General features: G+C 37.8%; 1 protein-coding gene across 1 annotated transcript in view; it reads right to left on the reverse strand.

The window, feature by feature from the left end:
* The window catches only part of RASSF6 (Ras association domain family member 6), a 49,442-nt gene extending 39,233 nt beyond the window's left edge, over positions 1-10,209 (reverse strand). The window contains exon 1 of the mRNA XM_058546432.1: positions 10,078-10,209. The gene's annotated coding sequence lies outside the window, so the exon portion shown is untranslated. The remainder of the gene's footprint in view (positions 1-10,077) is intronic.
* Positions 10,210-22,345: the final 12,136 nt, after the last annotated feature.

The raw sequence follows: 22,345 nt of genomic DNA on the forward strand, positions 1-22,345 counted from the left end.
CCTCTATGTAATCAATCTGAGAGACTGACAACTGTGGGATACACAGACAGAGAGACAGAGAGGCAGACAAGGGTGGAGCAATATTCCTAAGCAAGTGCAATACAAACCACAATGTTGGCCCATGATAAATGCTAATGATTTGCAAATGTGCAGTGAAATCTGGGATCAAACTTGTGCTGAAAATCACTTTACAGTTGATGGCGATATTAGCTCCGTTCCTGGTAATGAATGTATCCACTATGTCTAAATTTGGCATAACTCGTATTATAAGGAATCCTATTTCTCTCTTTTTTTTTTTTTTTTGGTAAAGGAGATTGGCTCTGAGCTAACATCTGTTGCCAATCTTCCTCTTTTTTTCTTTTTTGCTTGAGGAGGATTGTCCCTGAGCTAACATTTGTGCCAGTCTTCCTCTATCTTATACGTGGGACACCACCACAGCATGGCTTGATGAGTGATGTGTAGGTCCATGCCTGGGATCTGAACCCGTGAACCCCGGGCTGCTGAAGCAGAGCACATGAACTTAACCAGTACCACCGGGCCAGATCCAGGTATCCTATTTCTGAATCTGTAGTTTTTGATTTGGAATATACTCTAAGGATTTTTTTCATTTTTCAGTTTATCCACAATTCTGATACAACCAGATTTTAGTGATTTAAAAGTTATCCTCCTGTTCCATCTCTCCATATACGCACAGGTGTGTGTGGCGTGGTTGAGGCTGCTGTTTGCTGGTGCTGAGCTTAGGTTTTTTTTTGTGCTGAGGAAGATCCGCCCTGAGCTAACATCTGTGCCAATCTTCCTCTGTTTTGTATGTGGGTCACCGCCTCAGCATGGCCGACGACGAGTGGTGGAGGTCCACGCCCAGGACCCGAACCCACGAACCTGGGCCGCCAAAGCAGAGCACACCAACCCAACCGCCAGGCCAGAGGGCTGGCCCCCTGAGCTTATTTTTTATTGAGAAATATCAAAAGGAAAAAAGAGGAGCTACATGAGGAATTCTGCCTGGCTAGAATAATGTTTCTGAAGCCTTGCGAGTTTTATATTGTATAGTAAAATTTCCAGAAATTTATGAAAAAAAACTGAGATGTCTTGCTGTTATTATATTTTAAATAAAATTTCCAGAGACTTGTCCAAAAAAAATTCAGTCAGTTTTGAACTTCAGCTTACTTAGCAGCTCAATGTTATCTTCTTTAAGAAGATATTAAATTCCCAAAGGCTTCTAGATCCAAAAAGAGGCATTTCGCAATCACTGAAATTTTTTTGGCAACATGGGAATACAAAATAGCTCAAGTAGAAAACAAATCTTAGGGCAATGTTTGGAGGCGTGCAGAAAAGAGGAAAATGTACTATGTAAACTCAAAAACAACAGGATCAGTGGCCCAAGGCAAGTAAGGTTTGGCCAGTGTGGTAAGTCTCTTTTTCGAATATTTCTAGAAAAAATTCTCTCCTGTATGATTCTGCGCAAGGGAACATATTTCTTCTATTACAGCCACTCAACTCAAACTGGCTGAACCCTGCCCCAGTCCTGCAAACACAATTTTAAGTTTCCAGGTAGCTAAAATCAAGCTTGGACTCGCAGGGTTGATTAAGTATGACGTACATCCTTCAAGTCTCCTTCAGGCTCTGGAAACTGTGGTCAGACATGAATAAAATCCTCCTTTATGTCTTCATATAAATGGCATTAGGGTGTGACCAGAGATTTTAAGTATAATATTTTCTAGTCATTCCATTTTGCAGAACGTAAATATTTAATTACCATTGCTTGAGATCCCCTTATCATATGGGATATAGCCAGAATAAAAAGGTAAAAGAGAAAAGCTCAATTTTTTATTTAAAAAAAGAGAGGGAGGGATTTCCTCCTTTTCCTTCTGAATCAGGTGAGGATAAAGTGTGTAGAAGATGTCCTGTCCTCTTTTTTCAGGAGAATATCAGTCCAAATAAAAAAAAAAAAAGCAAAGAAAAAAGAAAAGAAAAGCTATTCTCACAAAATCCCTGATGCATATTTTTGCTTTTATCACATTGTTAGTTTGAAATTACATAATCTATTTGAAAGCTATGAGCACACCTCACCAGACATATTGTTATAGTTTTTAAGCTGAATGCTTGACTACTTTTCTTTTATGATTTTACCATTCTGATCCTCACATCATCTCCTTGTTCATAGACCTTCCTGGGATCGCATTCTTAGCAAAAACAGCCCTAGTCCCTTAACCTGACATCCAGGCTTTGTGCAATTCCACTCAAACCTACCCTTACAAACTCAAAATTGAAGCTTTCTTTAACACCAGGCCTTCTAGTCTAATGGCATGTCACACCATTGAGTCTCTTCTCACCAGCTCCCTAGCACATGAGGGCCCTCATCACCGCAGGGCCAGATCTTTGCTTCTTTCTAGTCCCTGCTCAAGTGGGTCCTTATCAAGTCTCCCCAAAGCCTTTTATCTACACTGCTGTGGTGCGATTTTCTGCTTTCCACCTTGTATTGTCATTACTGATTTATGCCTTATCTCCTTTCCTACTCCTATCCTCCTGCTCAAAGAATGGCTCTCCTCTAGTTGGGAATGTCAGTCTTTTTGATAGCACATCCTTGGGAGGAGGGTCTCATGAAGGACTCATGTTGAAAGAGACAGCAGCTTAGCAAACCAGGCAGATTAACTCTGTAGGTCAGAAGCTACATGGCCACTTTAGGCTGTGTTGGGACTGAGACACAGCATGCTCCATGAGCCTGACAAATCCCAGTTACTCATTCGCAGATTTGGTCTGGGCTGTTAGGTTATATGGCCTTTGCCCTTGCTTCTAAAACCCGAGTTTTGCCCCAAGATTTTGTCATTCTAATCAACCACAAAAAGGGTTACTGACGCACCCTAGTGAGACTCCCCCAGTAGTCTCCTTGCTGCCCAAACACAGCCTTCTCCCTCCTGAATCCAGATTATTTACATCTATTCTTTTAATTTACCCCTCCCTGTACCTGTCCTCCCACATTCCAATGGCCTGTATCTTGTGAACTGTTAGTTTTCTCTCCTCATTTTCTCTGCTTTTAGCAGCATTTGACAAGGTTGATTGTTCTTTCCTTTTGAAACACTTTCTTCTTGAGGCTTTTGAGACACAGCAGCAACCACAACAACCTCGCCTTATTTTCTTGCTGTCTCATAAGCTTCAGCTTTTTAGCCTCCTCTGCTGAATCCTCCTCTATATGATCATGAAATGCTGTCTTGTTCTAATAGTCTGTCCCCAGCCATCCTTTCTCCTCTATCTACACTTTCTTCCAGGTAATCTAATCCATGTCCAGCCCAGCCTCTCTGCTGAGCTCCATACTCACGTCGTTACCTCCTTAATCTTGGATTAAGGCACTTGGATGTCTAAGAGGCATCTCAATATCAACATGGTCAAAACAGAGCCACTGGCTTTCTCCCACGCTCCAGAATTCCCTCTTCCACAATTCTTTCCTGTCTACTCAATTAGGCACCAAAACTAAAACTCAATCTTATTTTTTCCTCTTTCATCATAGCCAGATTCCAATCCAAAACTAAGTCCTATTGATTGCACCTCCAACATATAACCTGAACTCAAAAGCTTCTATTCCCAATGCTACCACCCCGAGCCAAGCCACCATCATCCTTCTTCTGGATTATTGCATCAGCCTCCTGACTAGTTTCCCTATATCTGCATTGTGACCAAAATTCCATTCTCCGTATGGCATCTAGGATGGTAAGTTTAAAGATCTAATCAGATCTTGTCATCCTATGACTGAAACCTTGCAAAGCCTTCCAAGAATGAACTAGAATAAAATGTAACCTCCTTATGATGACCCACAAGATCCTGTCTAGCTCTTCAGTATTCACTTCCTTCATTATTTGCCCCATTGATTGCACTTCATTGGCCTTCTTTCTGGTTTTCAGTCACTCCCTAAGCTCATTCCTATTGTCTCAGGGGTTTATACTTGCTGCTTCTCCTTCCTGAGGCACCCTTACCTCAGACTGTCACCTGACCACCTGCTTCCCATCATGCAAATCTCAGTCCAAGTGTTTCTTGTCTCTGAGGCCTTCCCAACCAAGTCTCGGTCAGCCACTCACATTAATTTCATCTACGTAAGTATCCGTATCTGAAGGGAACGTATTTATTTATATTGTCTCTCTTCCCCAACTACAGCATAAACTTCCTAGGATAGGAGCCTTTTTTATTTATTTCTCTCCATCCAGCTCTTAGAATTTTGCCTGGAACATTAGTATTTATTGAGTGACTGAATAAATGTAAAGTTGCAGATGTGGCCCCTCAAGGATTATTTACTATTTATAAAACTTTTCTTGAACTCATAGCTAACATGATATTTCAGCTAAGACTAGAAGTTGGGGATATTCTGAAGAACCGCTGATGCAAGCCTCTTACAATCATGAAGTGCAAATTGTCAGTGATGGGCTGAACAATCATTGCAGCGGCTTCCTGATTGGCTCCCTCTCTGTATTCATAAAAAAATAGCTAAGGTATCATTAAAGATAGCAAACAATCGCTATGTAATTATACTGTCAGACTTGTGATCTATGCTAAGCAAATCAGAAGATTTCAGGTGTGATTAAAGGATTTTAAAGCTCTTATGTTATTCTCTGACCTTAGGAAGGAAGACAGCTGAATGGAATTTATGAAAGAAAATGAAAACAAGATAAAATTTTTGTTCATAGGCAGGATATGCTAATTGAATAGGAAATACTACTTGACTTTGTCTGAATCTCAAAATTGGCTAAACAAAATATTTAAACAGTCTAAATACCTGAAAGGTAAAAATGCGATTTGGTGAAAGTCTCATTTTATTACTAATTGCGGAAGTGAAAAATCCATCTATGAATTCAACTAGTTTCCCCTCTGCATTCCCATTAACTATGATTCACAGAAAATTAAAACTTAGTAGGGCCTTTGTGAATATCTTCTAAATTATAAAGACGGTAGATTTAAAGGTCTGAGCTGGTTTCCTCAAAAGGCTTAAATGGAGGATAACAGAGGTCATGATTAGCAGAGAAGGAGAAGATTTATGAAAAAAGGAAAAATTACAGGTCTAGAAGCCTAGAGGTCTTACTTTGAACATTCACAATTATTTTGGTAGAACATAATAAACTATGACTTGAGGAGGAAGGTAGTTGTTACCAATCTATGTACTTCACTGGGAGGGTGAATTACACAAGGCTCTCCAGTCCTGGGACCAGAGCTTATTGACTTAGATTATGTATGAAATAAGATTACTTATTTAAAAAGTTTGGTTATTTATTTTTCATTTTATCCAGACAGAATGGAGTTCAAGAAATAGGGAATTATATAGATTAGCATTAAATCCTGGAGAAATAAACAGTCCTGGAAGTATTAGGAAAGTCTAAGCTCAAATAGGCCTGGGTAGCTCAACAGGGAAGGGTGGAGACTAGGAGGGTAGAGTTAGTCTGAGCAGGCAGATGAGATCAGGACCCTGAAAAGGCAAAATCAGACAGCACCAATGTGTGAGCAACACTGAGACCTGAGAGCATCAGAGAGCACCAGTGGTTTGCCTTCCCCTGCTCTATATCCTGCCTAGATGTGGGCTTCCCTGGACTGGCGAGGTATCAGAACGAGGTCAGAGGATGGGAGGTGAATCCAGGCCCCAATTAACTCAAATGGGTCAGTCTTTGAAGTACCTTCCTGTGCCCAAGCACGGGTTAATTAAATTGTGACTTGTTTAAAAGTGGAAAACTTGGTTTCACTCCTTTGTATAGTCAACAAATATTTCATGAGTTCCTTCTGTGCCCTGCTACAGTGCTAGGCACAGGAAGCATAGTTCATATGTGTATCTGAATCCCTTTATTCCTGAGGCCACTGTGTGCATGAAGGGTCAAAATGGTCATAATTTTACAATGACCAAAAAAAAAAATACAGTTGCAAACTTCCCTAGATTCCCCAGTGAATTTACACGTCTCTTAACTTTCATAACAAAATATCTGCAGCTTTCTAATTACTTACTGTTTTCTCTAACTATATTTTATTGTACTTAATTTGACTATTAGTTCCTTTAGAACAAGATTATTGCTTACTTCATTTTTGTATCTCCTAGAGTGAGTGTACATATGCAAGTATATAGGTAAGACATATTAAAGTAATTAATATATTCAATATATGGGAAAGTATATTAAAATATTAACAGTAAAATTGAGAGCTATGAAATTATGAGTGATAATTATTTTCTTTTTGATTTCATAAATACTTTCTAAATCATATACAAGGAACTATCTTACATAACACACACCATAAAAGTTACTAAAAACAAGAATAGAAAGTAACTCATTGGAATAGCAAGTGTGTATTTCAATTATAAAGTAAGTTTATATTAAGGGCTGTACACATGAAGTTTTTTTTTTTTAAATTATTGTTTTGTTCTGAAGAAGCAATGGAAAGTTACAAATATGTATTCAGCTCCAAAATAAAGCTGTTTTCTCTAAGCTGTGACCTGGAACCTTGAAGTTGAGAAGAGCAGATCAAAAACAATTATATCACTTGAAGGAAATGAGAAAAAAACATCTATAATTCTATCCATTATCCAATCCTTAGGAAACAGGAAGAGTTAAGAAAAGCATGGTTTCTGGGAAATATTTGGCTCCATATTTTTTCTAAAGCATGTGCCTCATTTGCAAAGATGACAGAAGCTGAGGGTCAGAGTTTACAAACTATCACTTTATTAAGTGATATTGGTTGCAGTTAGGAAATGTTTGTTCTGAGATGCAAATAACAATGTATCACAGTGCTTGAATTTAAGACAGGACTAAACAGGATGTGGATCAAACAACCGGACTTCTACGTGAGCAAGCCTTTGCCGTCAGTCTCAGTGGAATCTCCTTTGAAATGCCAAACCTTTAATATTCTATTGCATATTTACACAGTGCTACTGCCATGTGCTTTATTGTCCCCAGAGTGCCCTCAAGGAGGTGAGGAAAGGGGAAGCAGTAAGAGAAGCGAGTTAGCTCTAAGCTACTTCAGGACTCACGGCATCTTGCCACCACTCAGTCTGGGAGGGAGCTGCTCAGTAGGCCAACAGCATCTTCTGGAATTGCTGCTGTGGTACAGCTCAAGGATTTTCTGCTTCATCTGAGTTTCCAAGAGGAAATTCAAAGGTTGACTTCACAGGGCTCACGCATGACTCATTTTTCCTGTTCATATGTTGCTGCAAAAGAATCAGCACTCTCTCCTCTTGAGCTCCATTTGCTAGGCTCTGGGAGGATGATGGAGAAGTTTTCCCTCAAGCATCTCAACTACTATGATAACACCCTCATCACTTAAAAAGGAGGCACCTTAATGTTCAACTACAGTAGTTGAAAGCAGTAGTATTAGTTTGGTACTTGAGATGATGTTATGAAGTGATGAAATCACTATATTTGATAGCTTTGAAAGGCACAGATTAATTTTTTCAACAGAACCAAAACCTCTCTAACCCTAGACTTAAGTGAAAAGAAAGAATATTCAGAAGACATTCTTTCTCAGAGGTTGTATTTTCAATTGACCCATACTTGAATATTTTTAAAAATCTAAACTTTTATATAAGTAATAGCCCATGTATACGTAAAGCCCACGTATCTCGAACAATCCTAAATTCCCTATCTGCATTGTAACCAGTGAATCTGGACAAGTAAATTACTGTTAGCATCAGATTTCTATTTCAGTTAAAGTAGATGACGCTTCTTATTTTAGGAAGTTAAAAAAAGTATCAGATATAAAAGTTTGAATTACATATTAAAAAGACATGTTATGGGCCAGCCCCATGGCCTAGTGATTAAGTTCAGCGTGCTCCACTTCGGCAGCCCAGGTTTGGTTTCCAGGCATGGACCGACACCACTTTGTTAGCGGCCATGCTGTGCTGGCAGCCCACATACTAAAAAATAGAGGAAGATCAGCATGGATGTTAGCTCTGGGTGAATCTACCTCAGCAAAAAAAAAAAGACGTTACATACATGATACAGTATTTTTAATATAATTGGAAAATATAATTTTTTTCTTAATCATTGCTGGTTATCTCTCTCTCTCTCTTTTGATTGACTAAAACATTTAACAGTTTATCAAAAAACGTTATATGCATTAGAAATAGTAGAAAAACATATGTATACTAAAATAGACTTTAGGAAGACTTACCCCAGTTATGTGGTTAAATAAATTAATCTCAAATTAATCTCAACTCTGGTTAAGTAGATTTATCTCAATTGGGGCTACTTTTTGTTATTTAGACATATGCCTATTAAGAAATATAAAATCAAATAACTTGGTTTAGAAGTTCTAATAATATCTATTTGGCATAAGGTCATATTTCCTGTTTGAAAAATGTTTAGTGAATGCCGGTACTCTAATTCATTCTAAATGCATTTGATTTCTTTATCAGTTTTTAGCTAAACTACACCAAACACTATCAGACCCCAGAGGACAATAACATAGTAAAGGTCAGCTTGGTTGGCTTTAGAATTCTATCCACAATTCTCCAGTCAATATCCAATTATAAGTACATGGGAGAATTTCAACTCTGCAATTTGAAAAAAGAACCTATTAAAATCATGATGATATTAAGCTAGGATCAACTACAGACCATTTAAATGTTTTTATTAATAAAACTAAAAGATAAAATGACATCACTGAAAATACTTTGCTAATCACAGTTACTAAGTGTGTCTCTTTCTCAAAGCTATCAACATTAATAAAACCAACAGCAACACTAACAAAAGTGCCCTTTAAATAAAATTTCATAAAATAAGGTCACTTCTCTATAATTTAAGCTTAAGAGGTAAAGACCAACAAAACACAGGTATCATTCTTTTATGTTTTTGTTCATAAACGCTAATGAAAGTCTACCTCACTTCAATACAGACAATTCAATGTGTGCCACAATAAAAAGATGTGGACTATATGGTCTAATTTTATCAAAGTTATTCAAGGGCAATCTCTCTTATAAAACTCAAATGTCATGGGTTCCACAATATGGGATTGTGTGTAACGCTCCTACTGTAAAATTCTGTTTTCCTTCTAGAAATAACATATTAATATAAAGGTAACTTTTCCAAAATAAAAGTGATCCAGTAGTAAATAAGTTTGAATTTGCCACCGTGTACTCTATTTGAAAAGTGGCAAGAAGCCACATAATTTTATTGCTCCTCAGAGAGGTAATGCTTTGCCCCACCTGCTATCTGCTCACGTGTCCTGTACCCACTCTCTGGAAACCAGTTCAACTCCAGTACCTCCACCCTGTGTGGTCTCTCCAGCTCAGCTCACCCTCCCTGGTCTGGCTTCTTTGGCAGAGGTGCTCATTTCTTAATGCCAATCATTTATAGAACACTTGCTAAGTGTTCAATTCCTATCAGAGCTCCATTGGCAGATCCTGTTACGATGCTTGTTTTATAGACGACAAACTGAGGCTTGGATAGGTTCAGTAACTTGCCAAGGGACAAACTAGTAAGTGGCAAAGCCAGGATTTGAACCTGTGGCTCTCTTGCTTCAGAATTTGTATGCTTAACTCATAGACTCCTTCCCATTTAATTAGTTATGATTATTTTTTCATTGTTAGGTGCAGTCAAATTATATTAGAAATTTTTTTCAGTTTTTTGGGGGGAGGATGTCTCTGTCGCTTTGTGGAAACAAAAGTTTAGCTGAACCCTCAATCAAAAAGACCTTTCATGTCCGCTGATTCAGTAATATCATTATAACCATAAGAATACCCAGAGAAAGGGGAATGTCACACAGGAGTCTGGTATCTTTGGGAGAGTCGGCACAATTCCAGGTAAAGCGCTCACTGAGCTGTTTCCCTTGAGGAAAGGGAGGAGGGTTCAGTGGCCACACTATGCCCTTCCCTCTCCCCACTCCCTCCTTCCTATTTCCCTTCCCATATGCTTACCTTGGTCAGGAAAGGTATTCTGAAAAATCAAGAGGAAAAGTAATGCCGGGGTTTCGGGCTGCTCTGATACATGCACCCATTCAACCTGACTGCCTTTGGATCCTGCTTTCTAATAACTTGCCCTCAGGGAGTAGATTAGAGGGGTTCTTTTCCCTGCCCTCATTTTCACCTGTTATTCACACTGTGAGCAGAAGGAGCCTTTTTACCTTGCTTGTTGGGCTGAACTTGCTCCGGAGAGAGTTTGTTGCCCTGCTCAGTCACAATCTGACTGTCGGAGAGTCAGCTCTGCTCACCTGTGCTGGAGGTTGGAGCCAAGTGCGGAGGAGGGGAGGACAAGCTCTTGCAGAGCAGGCTCCGGCTCCCTGCCTGGCAGTGCCCCACGGACGCTCATTGAGCCCAAGATGCTGTTAATCATTACTCCTTTTCGCCACCGCAGGGGAGTGTTAGAAACCTGAGCCACTCCCTGTGCCTCAGTGCATGTCGGGAGTGTTTACTTTCTTTCTTAGGAGCAGCTGATAGGAACACTCCTTTGCTCCCAGTCACACTTTTTGAGGAGATGTGAGTTGACTTTCTGGTTAACGCTTTACCCACTGAATGGGACGGATTCTAATCTCTGCTCTGTAATCTATCCGGACTATAGAGAAATAGTCCATGAGATATGACACTGACTGGGACTGAGTGTCATTATTCACCTGTCTTTCTTTTAAAAATTTTCTCTTTCAATGAGAAATTTCTGAAATTTGTTTTCCTTGTTCTTTTGTCACCTCCTTTCCCTACCAGCATGTTTTCACCCAGAGCAGTGGTTCTCACACCTCAGGGCCACCAGAACCCCCTATGTCATAAAGTATAAAAGAGGAAATGAATAATAATTTAGTTGTTACCAGCTGAATTGCATTTGGGAACTTCGCTTTTCCACAATACCTCCAGTTTCAAAAAGGGCACCCAAGATTTAGAGATCCTCAGTTGATAGGTGCTGTGGAAATACAAAGTGCTTTTATTTACACACACATACACACACACACATTTTTTGGTATCATTGGTATTTTAACTGTTTGCTATGTAAAGCAACTGTTGAGAATTAAAAAAAAAAATAGGTTATTTTACAAGTGTAAACCTTAGAGCCTTCAAACGGAATTCAATATAATTCCTGTGAGTTGGGTAGGCAGAGTTGATTCCTGGTGTCCTTTGAGTTCAAATGTCAAAATCACAGACTGACCTTCACTCTAGATTTGCGGGTTACCTGTTTGCTAGATGTTGTACTTTAAGGATTCTCTATGTTCAAAAGGTCAGATAGTTTATCTATTTAACTTGTGGTGTGTAGAGACCAGGAATGATCAGATTTATCATATTGGGGGGCTATTTCAATAAACTGAACAGAACCAGGCAAATGGGCATTTTGAGTCACAATCAAAGCTTCCACAATTGGGTCACAATCAAAGCTGAGGACAGTGCAACTTGGTATTACTTGTGGGTGTTTGATTGCCATGTTGGCCCCACAATCCCCTGCTGGTATGGACTGACCTTTGAATGGGGACTGACACGACCTGCAGTGTCTACAGCTCCCAGGTTCAGAAGATCTCTGTCAGATCCATGCTCCACCCCCACCATCTGCACTCTATGGGGATCATTTGTTTATTGTCAGTTTCAGGGCAACCTTGTTTTGCATTTCTTATCTGCAAGCATCCTTGAAGCCTTTATTCGGATTTCTGGTTTCCAATTGGTTTCCTTTAGTTAGAGCCTCAGTGACTCCTTTTGTTTTGTTTTTGTAAATACATAATTTTTATTTTGTAATATAAAAAATATATAATTATACATGTGCAATGTGGAAAATTTGAAAAACACAGACGTGTAGAAGAAAAAAATCATCTATAATTCCAACTCTCAAATATAGTTACTATAAACAATTTGGTGAATGTCTTTATAAGACATAGTTTCTCTTTGGGTATTTACCTAAATGCTGTTACATTTGGCTTATTATTTTATAACCTGCTTTTATCACATGGAACATATCATGAACAATTTACCATATGTCAGTCAGGTTTTTTTCTTTTTTTCTGCAGTGGGTTTAACTAGCTGTACTGTATTACACCATATGGATATACCATTATTTATTTAATCACTTCCCTATTGTGAGAAATTTATATTACTATAAACAATGCTGCAGTAAATGCTTATACAGAACTGCACACAACCATGATTATGCCTTTTAGATGTATTTCAAGAAGTGAAGTTGCCAGTAGAAAGAGAATGTACATTTTTAAAGAATTTCTTTTTTAAAAAGTGTCAATTTTATATTCCTAGGGTAATTCCTTGATTATTATTATTCTTCTAAACATTTACCAATTTGGAAGGTAAAAAAAAAGTCATATCCTGTTTTAAATATGTGTATTATTGACCACCTGTAAGACTGAACTCTTTCTTTAGACTTGTGCTATATTTTTGGTTGTTTGTTTATCATACTCTTTGCTCATCTTTTCTGTACTGATTTATAAGATATCTTTATATATTAAGCACGTCAATTCTTCATTATATATGCTATGACTATATTTCCCAGGTATTGCCTTTTAATTTTGTTTATGGTCAATTTTTGACATACAAAAGTTTAAAAATTTAAACAATCTATTAATATTTTTCTTTATCACTTATACTCCAGTGTTAAAAAGCTTTCCCATCCTTAAAGTATATAAATATATATGTTTTCTTCTAGCTTATTTATTTAGATATTATTTATATATTAAATTTAACATTTCAACCCATCTGGACTTTATGATGTTAAAAACTGTGATATTTAAATCTAACTTAATTTTTCTAAATTATTAGTCTATTAACCAAGTAGCATTTGTTAATTAATTATAGATTATAAACTTCACAAGGCAAGGACTATGTCTTATTTTCTATTTTATCCCCAAAGTTTAGCACACTGACTGGTGGGCTCACGGTTGCTCAGGCCAAATGTTTAATAGTCACTCTTGATTCCTTTTTTTCCCCTCCCTCCACACCCTGTAAATCGGCAAGTCCTGCCAAGTCTCTGCATCAACACTACCCCCTAGATTAGGCCAGCATCCTTTCTTGCTCACATACCACAAATAGCCTCCTGATTGGTCTCTCTGTCTCCACTCTTGTCCCGCTGGAGTCTGTTCTCCACCTGTAGCCAGCGTAATCTTCTATAAACAAAAATCAGATCACAATACCACCTTTGATTTCCTTTGCTGAAAACCTGTCTGCTGGCTGCCTCCTACATCTGGGATGAAATCTAAATCGGAACTTCTTCCCATGGCCTCCAAGGCATGTGTGACTGGGCTCTTCCCTATCCTTTTGACTTTGTTGATTCTCTGCTCCCCAAGTACTGACTCTGTACTTGCTGCCCTGGTTTGATTTTTGTTTCTGGAACAGACCATGCTGGCTCCTGCCTCGCTGCCTTTGCACTTAGTATTGTCTCTACCAAGAAAGCTCTGCTGTGGTCACAGCTGGTTTCTTTTCATTACTCTCTTTTTTGTTTTGTTTTTGTGTGTGTGTGTGTGAGGAAGATTAGCCCTGAGCTAACATCCAATGCCAATCCTCCTCTTTTTGCTGAGGAAGATGGGCCTGAGCTAACATCTGTGCCCATCTTTCTCTACTTTATACGGGACGCCGCCACAGCATGGCTTGACAAGCGGTGCGTCGGTGCGTGCCTGGGATCTGAACCCGCAAACCCCAGGCCACCGGGTCACTGAAGCGGAGCGCGCACTTAACCGTTATGCCACCAGGCTGGCCCTTCATTATTCTGTTTTTTTCTCAAATGTTACCTCTTCAGAGAGGCCTTCCGTGACCATTCTATCTAAATAAGGCCTCCAATCTATGTCCATCACAGTCCCTTATTTTATCGCGTTCATGGCAATTATCACTATCTGAATGCATTTTACTGTTTTGTTTATTATTAAATGTATATTTATTGTTTGGGGACTTGTTTATTTTACATCTCCTCTCATTACAACATAAGCTCTAAGAAAACAGGAACCTTGACTTCTAGCTTCACTGCCCTGTCCTCAGTGCCTAGAACAATGCCAGGCCTGTGTCAGAGGCTTAAGAAACATTGGTTCATGAACAAATAATGGCAGCTTAATAAATATGTATTGAGTAAATAAATATAGATCATAATTTTTGTGACTTGAAATGACACTGTGATTAAGTACTAAAGGCATATATATTTTTGAATATGATTGTAGAATTTATATTCTGTTCCTTGGACCTATCTAGCTATACTGGCACCAGTGGTATATGATTATAGCTTTATAGTACTAGTTCATATCTAGCAGTGTAATATGATCATCATTTTTTTCCTAAAATTTTCTTGATTATTCTTACCTTGTAATGCCATAAATAGCTGCTCACTATAGAATGAAAGTGATTTAGTTTATATTTAGTGATTTTACCATTAACCATTGTCATTGGCAGTTTTTCCTAGGCCAGCAGGCTAATCCATATTAGCAATTACTGACTTCAGATCAGGAAAGAAAGCCTCCCTAAAAACGGATATTTTGCTTGGTTAATGCCTTCTTTTAGGGTACTGAAGTGAGTGCTGGATTGGCTGCAGTAATGGCTCTGATTCGTTCGTGCCTCCCTCTATCCTTTCGAAGGACTTTTCATACCTGGTCCTAGGCTTGGCTATGTGACTTGCATTGGTCAATGGGTCAGTGCCAAGTGATATAAGCAGAGGCTTGAAAATCAGTTGTGCACCGGGCTTAACCTTTGTTGCTCTTAAAGCTCTGAACGCCATATGAACAAGCCTGGCCTAGCTGGTGGGATGATGAGAGACCCTTCATCCTGTTGCTCCATTACTCCGGCTGACAGCCTGAAAGCAGGGCCACTAAGCTAACCTGCAGCTGACTGAAGACCCATAAATGAGTCCAGATGAGAACAGCCCACATTGCCAACCTACAGAACTATGAGCTACATCAATGGTGGTTGTGTTAAGCCACTAAGTTTTGGGGTGGTATGTTTTAGAGTACGAGCCCATTAATACATCTGGTATGGTTTTCTCATATACACACATGCACACACACATGACCATGTATACACACCAATATATTGTTGATTGGAAGTCAAGGGAAATCCTTGGATCACAACGTGTTCCCAACACAATTCTGCTGCGGGGATGCAATGACTCATAGAAATGGACAGAAAAGAAGGAGAAAAAGAGAGATATGAGTTATCACTAGGTTGGGTCATTTCCATAGACCACTAAATCACTCCTGAAAAATATTTAGAGAGATTATAACTTGAAGAAAATACATAGGGAACAAGAAATTGCCTGATTCTAACACTGTGTGACCCAGTTACCACAGGCCACTCATATTCGTCTGTTTCAGGGCCTTATACTTCATTTTGTTTCTGAGGCTGTACTTGAGGCCTAGGTGGCACTAGGTGTAGTGAAAAAGGAAGCAGAATAGCTCCAAACATTGATGGGATCCCAGTAAAATCCTAACTGGAAATCACCTTAATAAGGGAGCCAGGCATTCATAATGAGACATGATATGTTACCTTCCCAATATGTAAAGCTTAAAATATTTTACAATTGGGAATTTTGCCATAGAGACCTTAATAAATTACTGTAATTATAACATTAATTCTCTAGGGAAATACCCAACATTTATCTTATACTTGAAGAATAAACCTTCAGTTCCTGTTTAGATTAGGGACATGTTATTGCTTTTCTATGAAAACAAAGACTTTGGAACTGCGGATTTTTAAAAAAAATTCTGTGTTGAGAAAAATAAGATAAACGAAGAGAAATTCCCATTTAAAATTCCCCCAAAACTTTAAAGCAATGCCGTCATTGATGTACGGGTCATTTAACAACTTTTAGTTAATGAATTTTTTAAAAGCCTCACCCTTCCATGGTTCTTGTACATTCTGTAGTTATTTTGTAGGGCTGAACAGTGACTTTTGAGTTAAGCTATGATTTGTCCTAATGATGGGGATAAATGCCACACAACTACTTTTACAACTTGAACAGTGAAAAATAATTATATTAGTTGAGAAGTGATAAAAATAATTTCCATTTCTAATCCATTTTTTTCTCCTCTAAGAGACAGTTTCTTATCTTCAGTATAGACTGATTTTCAACAGTGTAATAGCCAGTGGAAAGAATTCAGCTTAGTCCATCACCGAAAAATTACTGTGTCCCAGGAGGGTGCAGAGATATTCATACAAAGACTAATGAGACAGTCTCTGCCCTCAAGGAGGTAACAATCTTCAACATCAAGATGGACTCCAGTCTTGTCTGCCAGGAGAGAAGAGATTTAAAAGTACATATACTGTCAAAATTCAATGATGGAGGGAAACACAGGGGATGATGGTGTTTTGATAGATTTTAAGAGGTAGGAAGTGAAACAATTTTTTAACAAATCTACTCTTTAAATGAGTGGACAATCTTTTTCAAATAAATGAACTGACCAGTACTCATTCTCCCACCACAAATGTTACTGCCTTTCAAAACTGGTAATTGTTTGCAAAAAGTAAAGAAAGCCAATGGAAAATGACAGTGACTGATGTTTGTCTAAATATTGCGCTTAGCCAATTGGATTTGTATTCCATTCTGTTTCTCCATTCCTTCTCCCCCACCCAACAAACACACACACACACACACACACACACATGTCTCAATATCATGTAAGACATCTTTTCAAGTTTTGGAAGAGAATCAATAAAATAATGATAATGATGATGATGATGATGATGATGATGTATTGTATGGAAAATTTAATTCCAAGTGACAACAGCTTGTAAAAAATTAAGGTTAATTTATCTAAACCTCAATATCAGCAGTTGAGTGATACTGAAAGTCAAGTTGTAGTCTGGACATTCTTTATGGATGTTTTGCAATAATGACTATATTTCTAAACAAACAACTGGAAGGGACATTTGGACTGATTCCTGGACAGAATATATGAAATTAGGTCCTTGCTAGGAAATCATGGACGTGTGAATGTTAAACACATAACACAATTCTCATTAATGCAGCCTGCATATGACGTACTTTGTACCTGTCCCTTCATGTTTGCCCTATTGCTAAGGGACCACAGTATTGACAGCTCCCATCATCTCACAATTATTTAAACCATCCCGTTGCTTGTAGCACACACTTGGCTCAGTAGTCTTACTTGGGAGTGACAAAGTGTATGGTTTTTTTTAGTTTTTTCATTTAAAAGTTCTCATACCTAATGGCAGACTTAACAAAATGTTATAAACTATTAAACTATTGTTTTTCTTAGAGGGATCCACAATTGCTTTATATCCCATCCTTAATAACTCCAGCTACCCAGGGTCATATATTCTAAGTATAAGTGTTTGTATAGGATCAGAAAACAGGATTTAGTTGAGTTTGGGTTGGTTACACAAGTTACAGCCACATCATGCAGCTCCTGGAACATATCCTGTTTGCACTAAGGGATTCTTCTTGGCGTATATTCTTGTGACGTCACGTAGATCACAGCATATTGGTATAGTTAAGTTAAACACCTGAATAATGTAATTATATCTTCTGCATAGTGTCTGCTCATTAGTTAGAATAAAATTATGATCTGGAGTAAATATTAGTCTATCTGAACCACTCATTTATGCCATGTATTTTTTTCTAATTTCCACAGATAGTCTTGGTTTTTGACATCTAATATTCAATAGTTTTGTGTTTTTCTCTAGGTTCCCAGGAACCTAGAGAAGTAGTTCCCAAATTTCTCATGCACTGTAATCTATTTTTAAAAATTAAAAAAAAATTTTTAAAGAAATTTTATTGAGGTATATTTTATATATAATACAATGCACCCATTTTAAGTGTACAGGTTTGAATTCTGATGAATGTATATACTCTGTAACCACCACTGCAATCAAGATAGAGAATATTTCCATCACCCCCACATTTTCCCTCATGCCCCTCTGTAGTCCCTCACCCCCAGCCATAGGCAGCTACTGATCAGTTCCTTATCTGTATAGATGATGTTGCTTGTCTTAAAACTGCGTCTGTGTAGTAACCACAGTGATCTTACTTAGAATGTACATTTACCTGGAATGGCTGGGGGTTCTGATGGAGATTCATTCTCTTACTTAACAAACGTTTATTGAGCTTCTACCATGTACCAGACATTTCTCGCCAATTTTCTTGTTTGTCCAGGTGATGGCAGTGAAAAAGGAGAGAATTTCATAACTAGATTTCATAGGTGAAATTTATATTACTTGTCAATATGCAATGTGGAAATTAAAGGAAGGGAATATTCTGAATGCATTTCTTCAATTTCCAGTTTGGACAATTGGGTTTTGTAATGAATATTGTTCTATTAAGTATAACTGATATATAGTAAACTGCACATACTTAAAGCATACAATTTAATAAGTTTTGACATAAGTATCTCACCATGAAATCATCCCACTCAAGATAATGAACATGTCTATCACCCTCAGAAATGTCTTCATGTTCCTTTGTAATCCTGCTCCTCCATTCTGTCCATATGAGAATCCTAATTGTTCCACATCTTTGTCAACACTTGGTATGGTTAGTTTTTTCAATTTTAGCTATTTTATTAGGTATATAGTGGTATCTCATTGTGGTTTGAATCTGTATTACCTAATGACTAATGATGTTGAGTGTGTTTATGAGATTTTTTTTTTAGTATGTTTTTGTGATTATTTGGAAAAGGTTTCCCAATACTTTAAGACTTTTCTAATAGTCAGTGGTGATATTTAACAAATGTAATTTTGTATAATGAAATGTGTTAACATTTAGAAGATCTGAAAAACTCAGTAAACCAAATATTTTTCCAAATGACCAATACATTATGTCACAAAATCTTGCATAGATAAAAGATCCTTTCAAAGTTCAAAATAGGCCATGGATTTTATTATAACAGAGTAGAAAAAGTTCATTAATATGGTTTCAGATTCCACATTGCAATCAACCTTTTAGAAACTACCATTTGTTTTGCTTTGGTGTAGTATCAAAGAAGAACACCCACATTACCTAAGAATTTGAAAAAGGAGAAACTACTAACATACTTCTCTTTCCAGCTGTATATGTGTATGATGTCAGTTTTTGTCAATATTATAATAGTGAATGCAGAAACAGATGTGAGAATCCGGATGATTCTATTAAGCTAGATATCAAAGAAATTTGCAAATTGTACAACAATGACACCTTCTTCAGTATATTTTTTTTTGTTTTGGAAAATATAGTTATTTTTCATAAAATATGTTATATGATTAACATGTGATGCACTTATTTTTTTAAATAAATTAATAGGTAAGTTTAAAATTTCTTTCTCAGTTTTAATTTCTAACATGGTAAACATGGGTAAATATAATCCACATAAGCAAAAGTTATTTGGGGTTCTCAATAATTTTGAAGAGTGTAAAGGGGATCCAGAAACCCAAAAATATTAAGAATTGCTGGTTGGAAACAAAGGGATGGGTGGGACTTAGAGTATTAGACTTGGGAGTAATTAGGGTTTAGTTGGTGATTTATATATGCATGTGGATGAAATTGCCCAGAAAAAGTTTATAAAGGGAAAAGAAAAGACTCATAACTAAATCCTGAGATTTAGTTTCTTAACCTATCCATCTCCCTCATCTACAAAATGCAAATAATATTCTCTGCATTGTTGTAAAAGAGTTAGCATTTGGAAAACACTTGGCCCAAAGGAGGCACTCACTAAACCGTATTTACTTTTTATCTTTCTTCTGAAAGATAACATAGTTAGTTTCTTAGACATTTCCAGGTGACTATTTAGTCCGGTGCTTTGGTTTTCTTTATGCAGGAGCAAGTAGAGAGGGGAATGAGAGGGGGGAGATAGTTCGATTGACAATGAAGGGAAAGGTAGGTGTAGTGCGGTGTCTGCCCTTACTGTACTCATGTGGTTCCAACAGCCCCTGCCATCGGAGGTGACTGGTTTGGTTATTTCTTTTAAATTGAGTTTAAATATTCTAGCCATTTTCCAGTATAGCAGAAAGAACACAGAGACGCTGGTATCAGACGTGATTATTTCTTTTAAATTGAGTTTAAATATTCTAGCCATTTTTCAGTATAGCAGAAAGAACACAGAGACACTGGTATCAGATGTGATTTGAATTCTTGTCCTGCTCCATACTGGATGTGTGACCTTGGGCACACAACCTCTGTGACCTTGGACTCAACCTCTTGGAGCCCTAGTTTCCTCATCTGTAAAATGGGGACCTGGATAGAGACCTCAGGTGGGAGTCATTCGATACAAGGAGATGTGAGTGAAGCGCTCTGTGCCCTGCACATAATAGTTGCCCAATAAATGGCAGCTGTTATTGCTATTTACAGAAGTGTGAGGAGGAGAAGGCAAAGATTTATAAAGCAAGAAACTTGATGTTTCCAAGACTGAAGTTATGAGTTATATAACTTAGGGAGGAAGCTAAAGGAAAAATGAAAGTAGACTGTGAATAATGAAAAAACATTTTCAGAAAAAAATTTTGTCTGAATTTTTTTGTTTCCATTGTGACTCAAGTATCCATTTTAATCCTTTCAAAAAGCATAGACATACATATCTATATCTATATCTATACCTCGATCTATATATCTATCTAAGTGACAAACATGGACTGAGGGCAACTGAAATTAGGTGTGGGATGGGGAAAGAGTAGGACGAGTGGCACAAACCAAACCACAGATTTCTAGGTGACAGATGGAGAGAGAACTATGAGAGAAGACAGGTAGATAGGACAGGGCATCTCCATGAATTCACAAGCTGCAAGGCTGCAATCTCATTCAGCCCAAGGCCTGTGTTTTGCCATTGTGGTTGTGCTGTTGTCTGCCAGGCTCCATTTGCTTGACATCTCTTTACAGGTTATTAATTTAAAGTTCATTTCTTTTCCTACAACACCTTGAATATGTTGGAGGCAGCGTGGCACAAAAGAGGTAGTTCAGACTTTGGAGCAAGACAGAACTTGGTTTGACTCTTATCCCTGCCAATTTGGGCAAATTAATTAACGCAACCTAATTATTGAGTTCCTACCATGTCCCTGGTATTGTACTAATTTCTGATGATGATAGCGAGCAAAGACACCTATAATCCCTGCTTTCATGGACCTCAGAGTATCAAGTGAGAGACAGACATTATTTAAAAATGACACTAACAAATGTATAATTGCACACTTAGATAAGTTCTAAACTGTATTATAATTATATAATTATATATTTTATAATTTATATAATATATATAATAATATAATTATAATTATATATAATATTATAATTATATATAAGGGATTGAGAGGAAGAACATTTTAGTCAGAAGGAACAACATATGCATAAGATCTGTGGCAGGAGGGAACAGGGAAAATTAAAAGACTGAGAAAAAGCCAGTGTAGCTGGAGTAAAGAGAGCCAGAGGAGAAGATGGAAGACTCAGTTTCCTTGTCTGAAAAGGGATAATCCCACGTAGTGTTATCTTATGGATTAGTGAGAGCATATGATACTGCCCAACTAATAGTGGCTACTCATGAAATGGTGGTGACAATTATCATTATGTAATTGCTGCAAAGATGAAGACGTTTCTTGAGTTACATAATGTCGGATCAACTTTCTCTTTAACATGTTAGTTGTGCTCACTCTTTACAAATGAACACTGGCCGACAAATGCACCTCAGTGCCTGCAATGCCCAGAAGACCTGCAGTTCAGGGAAAAAGCAAGCTATCTTCTTTTGGTCTTGAACTATGTAGATGCCTATCCCAGAGAAAAGGAATGTCAGAAAGTCATGGTTGAAAGGAAAGAGGGAAGGAGTCAAAGAAACTTGATGTTCTAATTCTTTTTTCCCCAGACATGTCTTGAAATGTGACATTCCATTCCCCTAATCTGTCATTTTCTATCCTACAGGCAAAAGTTCCAGCCTCCCAACCTGTTCCTGCAAGCAAAGGTATGAACAAGGAAGCTGCTGTAGAAGAATCGCTTTAGCAGTATCAGGGGAATTGAACTGCAGAATTGGGTAGCCTCGCCCATCCGGTGCCTTTTAAATGGACCCAGAGAGAGAGCCCCTGCAGCACGAATAGCCTTGATCCAAACTCTGTCTCCACTCCTGACTTCTCTGTGTCTTAGTTTCCCCATCTGTAGAACCGGGATAATGATGAAAAGAGTAATATGTACTTCATAGGGTTGTGGTGAGGATTAAATGAGTAAGCACAGTGAATATGTGAAGGCTTTAGAACAGCTCCTGGCACAGAGCTAGCATGTGTAAGTGTTAGCTGTTATTTAATGCCTGAAGCAGTTGCCAGTTCCGCTTCTCCCTCCTCCTAACATACACATGTGCACACTATATACGTATATTAATAAACACATACATACACACACATGTAAGGCTTTTATGATCTTGATTTCAAGATGGATATAATCTCCTTAGGGTGTTGTATACAACTAAAAGCCTTTGAATTTAATGAGTTTTCAAATAGTAGTTGTTTTGGGGCCATAGACAAAAGGAAGAATGTTTA

Source organism: Diceros bicornis, chromosome 8, assembly GCF_020826845.1.
Source record: "Diceros bicornis minor isolate mBicDic1 chromosome 8, mDicBic1.mat.cur, whole genome shotgun sequence".
Lineage (NCBI taxonomy): Eukaryota > Metazoa > Chordata > Mammalia > Perissodactyla > Rhinocerotidae > Diceros > Diceros bicornis.